This window comes from Poecilia formosa, unplaced genomic scaffold, assembly GCF_000485575.1.
Source record: "Poecilia formosa unplaced genomic scaffold, Poecilia_formosa-5.1.2 Scaffold436, whole genome shotgun sequence".
Taxonomy (NCBI): Eukaryota; Metazoa; Chordata; class Actinopteri; order Cyprinodontiformes; family Poeciliidae; genus Poecilia; species Poecilia formosa.
In genome coordinates this window covers 427,049-434,190 of record NW_006800375.1, presented here as the reverse complement: position 1 = coordinate 434,190, position 7,142 = coordinate 427,049, and the positions used below count along the sequence as shown (strand labels likewise).

The 7,142-nt window shown below is 38.4% G+C and overlaps 1 long non-coding RNA gene across 1 annotated transcript; it reads right to left on the bottom strand.

Moving 5' to 3' along the window:
- Window positions 1-3,425: 3,425 nt before the first annotated feature.
- Window positions 3,426-6,478, bottom strand: LOC107833730 (uncharacterized). Its single transcript, XR_001659494.1, has 2 exons — window positions 4,160-6,478; window positions 3,426-3,845 (listed from the first exon to the last, which is right to left on the bottom strand). It is a non-coding gene; the product is annotated as an uncharacterized LOC107833730 (long non-coding RNA).
- Window positions 6,479-7,142: the final 664 nt, after the last annotated feature.

Genomic DNA, 7,142 nt, shown 5'->3' with positions numbered 1-7,142 from the left:
AAAATGGTCTTAAGACCGGTCTTAAGACCAAGACCAACTTCGAGTACCACAACACTGGTCTTTACTGTTTTCTTTAGAGGCTGATTCTACACCAGTGTTTCTCAACCCTGGTCCTCAGGCCCCCCTGTCCTGCATGTTTTAGGTGTTTCCTTTCTGCCACACACCTGAATTGTATCTCTGGGTGATTAACAGGCCTCTGCAGTACTTGATGGTCATGCAATCATTTGAATCAGCTGTTCTGGAATAGAGGTACATCTAAAACATGCAGAGCAGAGGGGCGGTGAGGACCAGGGCTGAGAAACACTGTTCTACACAAAATTTACCACAGGGGCCAGTGCAGTCAGTGTTTTTAACTGGTATTGCAATTCATTTAGAATTATTTTTGTGATATGTATTAGTGGAAACTGCGTACAGCATTGGCTTTATTTATTTGAAGAATACTTTGTAGTTCAATACAAAATGTTGTATGTGTACAAAATATTTGGATAAATAATGGGTTATTATGATCCTGGTAGGCTGCACAGTGGCGCAGTTGCCTTGCAGCAAGGAGGTTCTGGGTTCGATTCCCAGCCTGGGGTCTTTTTGCATGGAGTTTGCATGTTCTCCCTATGCATGGTGGGCTCTCTCTGGGTACTCTGGCTTCCTCCCACAGTCCAAAAACATGACTGTCAGGTTAATTGGTTGGTTTCTCTAAATTGTCCCAAGGTGTGTGTGTGTGTGCATGGTTGTGTGTCCTGTCTGTCTCTGTGTTGCGACAAACTGGCGGCCTGTCCAGGGTGTACCCTGCCTCTCACCCAGAAAGATATTGACGTTTCCTTTTTCCACATTTTGTAATGTTATTGTTATTCCTTATTGTATTGATTTAATCTCTTTCCTCAAAATTCTGCACACAAATATCCCATTAGAAACAGAAATAAGGCTGGTCTTATCAAAACAAAAAAGATAACAAATGGCAAAAACTAAATAACTTTTTTTTTAAATCTATGAGCCTGACAGTTTACAGTTTTTGCACAATGAAGTTAATTTATGCATATCTGATCAGGCTTAATTAACCCTTGTGCATGTGAGGACTGAGGCAAATGATACAAGTGATATGGGTGTGGGATCGGTTGGACCCCATTTGTAAACACAAGGGTTAAACTGTGAGGATTTGAGTTTTTTGTGTTTATTTAGGTTCCTGTGTCAGTTGAGTCATGTCTACCCCTTGATTGATCCCAACTGTGTCTTGTTTCCTTGATTAATCCCCTGTGTATTTAATCCCACCCACCTGTGTCTCTTGTTTCCTTGTCGGGTCCTCTCTATTCTGTCTCAAGTTGTGTCTGTTGTCAGTTGTCTTCAACCTGTTGCTACCAGTGTGAGAGTTCATTGCTCACCTGTGCTGCCTGGGAAATATTAACCAGCTGCTATCAGCGTCTGAGCTCCTTTCCTGTGCTGCTTGGATTGTGTATTTTATCACTTATCATTAAATAATCAATTCTCTCACTTCAACCTGGGTCCACCTCATCTACCTCACCACCCCTACAACCGCAAATCATGACGGAAACAAGAAATCGGATTAATCCTGACGATTCGACTATTGAAATAATAATTGGCTAATTCAGGCTGTTGATAAAAACACAGTCTTTAATTTAGACTGCTTTTTCCAGTGAAAACAAAGATGTAGACAAATAAACTGGACAATATGCTGGCAATTTTGTGATATTTCCGCAGTTGTGGTCTTAAAATCCTGAGTCCTCAACAGTGACGAGCGGTGAGGTGCATTGCTGGTGAGGTACTGACTTACGACTCATAGACACCATGCATGTTATTGGACTTATGGAAATTTCGCGCAGTCATACAACGCTGGGGGACAAAAAGACTAATCTTTTACATGTCATCCATAGCCGCGTTAACTCAGTGAAACTTAGAAATGTAGGTATTAATTTCGTGCTATGATCCACAGCAAAGGGAAAGAGCGAGAAAGCACTTTCTCACTCTTTTTTCCGCCAAGCTACACGCAGACTTACCTTGTCTTACCTTTACTTAAAAATGAAATCCATGCACCGCTAATTCTGCACAAAAATATCGGTTCATCCAAAGCCAAGTCTATCCTCAGCATGTCTTTTCTACTCCGTTTAAGAATCATCAAACTGTCTCGAAGCAAAACTTTCAGCTCCGGTGTTGGTCTTCCTTTAGTTATTATCTTCTGCTTCAATTGAAAATCCACTTTAGAAAATTGTTTAAGTGTAGACGTCGGAAGTGTTGACGTCGGAAGAGAGGAGAAAACAATTATGTCGCTGTACTTTACTTATTTACTGTATGGCTAGCTCCATGGCTAGCTCACTGTGTCTTTCTCTGCAGTTGTGGAGTCACAATATCTGGGATCATGAGCGCCCCCAGGCGATGAGGCAAGAAAACTGCCTGCCTCACCTCCAGTCTGTTCTCTGCTGTTTCTGATCGCTCCTCACACAAAGCACGATACACACACAGTTGGTAACAAAAAACACTGTACATTATATACATAAGCTAAATTATGGAAAATCAGTCCATATATTCAATGTTTTTCTAGCCATTTTATAACAGGTGTTCTATCTGTCATACCTCCTCAATCCAGCATACCTTGTGGTAATTCGCATGCGCACATCGATGTTACGTTTCTTATAAATCCGTCATAAATGTAAAAGTTTCATTTTGTGTGTTTTAGTTCTCAGACGTTTACGATAAATGAAAAGAAAATTAAATAAGAAAAACATTTTTTTTCTTATTTCCACTGCGTGGAAATAACTAGATTTTTCTTATTTAATAAGCAGAACGTGTTGTTCTGCTTGTTGCCTAACAGCTTCGGTAAGCATCCAGCGTTATTCATGTGTGTCTTTTTTTTTTTTTTTTTTTAGGACGTATTCCGTGCAGTTTTCAGCATTATTCGTGTGCTTTTATCAGATCACAACCAAATTTGTAGTCAAACAGTATTTGTAGTAATAGTGACGCTAAACGGGGCTAATGTCTTGTTTACAGTATGGTAACGATATTGGAAACAGCAAAAGTCATTTATGTTAATATGTTTAACATAGCAGCTTAATTAAATAAAATTTACCGTAAACGTCTGAGAAATAAAACACACAAAATGCAACTTATATGACGGATTTATAAGAAATCTGCTGAGCAAGCAGTATGTAACGTAACATCGATGTGCGCATGCGCATTACCATAAAGTATGCCGGATTGACGGGTATGACAGAACACCTGTTCACAGACAGGACCAACATGCTCTCATAGAATGGCAGTTAACCAGGTGAGGCTCAGCTCGCTGCTGCCTCACTGGCTTCGCTTCTGAGCATTTGAATGGGAAAATGTGAAAATCCAGCGATTTTGAAGAAAAAATAATCAGAATTGGTTAAGCTAAGTAAAAAAATAGGTACTTTATTGTACAAACCACAGGGTGAAAATAGCAATATAAATGATTTTATTATTATATATTTTTCCATGATGACAGCCTCCCCTGACCCGCACGTCACTGGTCCTCAATGGCAGAGACCAAGACCATCAAGAAGTGGTCTTGAAACCTATCTCGACATCAAGACCTGTCTCGAGTACTGCAACACATGCAAGGCCTATGCCGAAGCCCATGGTGAAATATTTTAAGAGACGCATGTTACTCCGTGGCTGGTCTGAATCCAGCTGCCTTTCCTTTTCCTTCTCTATTTTCTTCAGCTTTTCGGTCAGCTGTTGCACTTTTTGCTCCAGTGCCTTGTTTTCTTGAAACAATTTGACAATTTCCTTGTCCATTTCCTTAAACCGCTTGTCGTATTCAAGCTTGATCTCTGCAAGTTGAGTCTTTAGCTCTTTGTTTTCTTCCATGGCCATTTCTGGACAAACAAATCACAAACAAGCAATGTGGTATGACCATAAGATATCCTAAATGTTCAATATTTTCCTGGTTGTTACCTAGAATTCAAGAATGCTGCTTTATGATGTCACACACAGAAGACCATGATGTCACAAATTGATGTAACTGCCTCAGCAGAACAACTAGAAACTTCTGAAGTCTGAATAAAAACAATTTGTATTTTCTATTTCAAATTGTGAAACTAGGAAAAAAAAACTATATAAACATAAAACATTTTATACCAGTTATCAATGAATATATGAATTACTTTTGAGCCAGTGATATTTATCATACATGTCATATGTGACGGCTCCTCTTACTCGTCCCATCATGCACACAGCGGAGGCCAGTCAGTTGGATTTTAGATGATTTACTGCAATTGGTGGTTGACAAACACAAATGGCGCAGTTAGCCTCCCTACTGGTCAACTTATCTATCACAGCAGAGCTGAGTTCCAACAAAATATTTTCCGTGACATGTGATCATATAATGGTTTCAGAACACAAATCAATTTAAAAAAAATCTATTGAATACAATTTGTTTTTTAAAAAAAAATAAATTAGAAAAATAAATACAGTCAAAATTAATCATTAAATTACTTGAGAGCGCCCTCTGGTGATTAGCAGAAAATAAACCTGGCCATGTCATGTCGTCATAGAAACAAATAAAAAAACAAACTGGCTAACATAAATGACAAACTGACAAACATAACTGACTACATAAATTACTGACATTTAATGTAACATAATGACCTGCAATTGGTGGATGACAAAGACAAATGGCGCAGTTAGCCTCCCTACTCGCCAACTTATCTATCTGCATACTGTAACAAACCTCCAAGTTACCCTTTGAACAAACCTCCAACATCACTCAGAAGAGAACCGGATTTGTTGACTTACCACAGCAGATCGCTGAACAGACTGCGTGGAATTCTCGGTTTCTCATCTAATTTATACGCAACCAGTAGGGGGCGCCAAAAACCACCCACTACAGGACAACTATGAAGAATATTTTAGCAGGAATTTCATTTGTATCTTTAATACTCGTTACACTGTCTTTAATCAAATAGTAGAAATTAATTGCATTAAGAATTAAAAATAAATAAATAAATAAATAAATAAAAATAATAATACAATTTAACTTTCATGTGGAATATTTTCCCAAATCATCTGTTCAGCAAACTAGGGTGTCTAAATTTGTTGTTGTGTTGTAATTTTTAAGTTAGAAAATATCCAGTCAAATTAGCTAAGTTTCATCAGCAGGTTCTGTTGCTGCATAAAAACAAACCATTACTTCTACCTAGCTGGGTTGATAAAAATATAAATTTGATAAGCCAGTTACTCCATAGTAATTGTGAATGGCATACCTATGAGTGTTTTATGAACAACAATAACAGATATATCTCAAAAAGAATTTGGATTGGTCAATAGGCCTGTCTTTATAGCTTACATTCCTTCCTACCCATTTTCTTAAAATAGTCTTGCCTGTCATTGCTAATGACCTGATTAAAGTAGTAACTCTTCCCTCTCATCAGGTGTTTTCCCCCGGACTTTGAAAACAGCAGTTATCAAACCACTGAAGAACAATCTGGACAAATCACTACTGCAGAATTACAGGCAGATCATGACATGTTACTGAATCGACTGAGAGTTGGGCCCGACTCTGTGGTCCAGTATTCAACTGGTTTGAATCTTACATAAAGCACAGATATTTATTTGTTTCAGTAGGTAACTTCTCATCAAGGTGGACAGATGTCAGATGCGGGGTACCGCAAGGTTCAATCCATTAAAGAGCTGATGTTGTATTAATATTCCAGACTTAAATGTTGATGACCTTAAGAGGTTTATTTGCTTTCACGTTGTGAAAGCAGCACTGAACGTCTCAAAGAACTGTCTAATGGTATCACTTCATGTCAACCTAAGCATTTTGTCAATGGAAATTAACGTTAACAGTAGTGAGTCATTGGAACCAGACAATGTGTTATTTGGATAAGAGCTCAAATGCAAGTGTCTTAAATTATAAAATAACAAAATAACCGAATGCTACATCCGCCAATGCTTTTGTGATTTTTGAAAAATTGATATTCTGATGACAATTGTGACTCAGCATATTGTTCTGGTTTCATCAGCTCATTCTTAGTCACTTCTTCCCCCATTCACTTTCAGTTCAACTCAGCAGTTTAGTTCATTGAATTTCCAAAAGCTGAAAACTAAATCAGCCTTAAACCAACATTTTTTTGTTTTAGATTTCAGGCGTCCCAAGGTGTTTTTATAGAAAATTAAACTGTAATTCTGATTTATTCTTCTGTTAGGTGGGATGTTGTACTTGTAGCTGCGTCTGAGGTTTTTACCGGTTGCCTTGCGTTCATCGCTGTGTGTTCGTTTTTTGTTACAGACAGCACTGACTGTTGTTGGGGCAAAGGTAGGGAACAGGAGCAGAGAACGTTCCCTCATAGGTCCAGATGTGGCTGCTTTTTATGTGGACAAGGTCTTTATCCTATGTAGACCTGCTAATGAGCCTTCAGTCCTGTTCAGTTACATCACAGGTGTCAAACTCCAGTTCTGGAGCGCCGCTGTCCTGTAACTTTTAGATGTGCCTCTGCTGCACCACACCTGAATAGAATAATTAGGTCATTAGCAGGACTCTGGAGAACTGATCTACACATGGAGGAGGTAATTAAGCCATTTCATTCCAGCGGTTTTTGTACTTGTGGCACATCTACAAACTGCAGGACAGGAGTTTGACACCCCTGAGTTACATTATAATCACAATGCATGCTGTCAATGGCAACTGGAAAATGGTGCCAAAATAAATAAAAAAAGAGAACTTTGTAGCATAAATTTGATCTTTGGAGTTTTCCAGAAAGTAGCATTAAAATCTTATCCCCTCATGTTTTAGGTATCGTTAGCAATGACCTTTTGTGACCTACTCTCCTTTTGGAGGGTGTCTTCTGGACAGTCTGTCCATGATTTTGTGGGCCATACCTTAACATTTCTGTATCTTAACACGTCTTTAGCTGGAAGTCATAAGTATAAAAAAGAACAGAAAACCTTGGATTAATGAGGTTTTTTCCCCCTCAAAGAAACACCAATAAAAACACAGGCATTCAGTCTCAGGAGTTGTGAAAAGAGTAGAGCTACACCGATCCTATACTAGTATCTGTCTCAATATTGAAAAAGATTCTAGATCTGGTATTGTGACCATGTATGATAAGGGCAGATCTATTGTCTAATTCAATGATCTGTGATCTAAGCAACACCATGTTTTACTTTACATT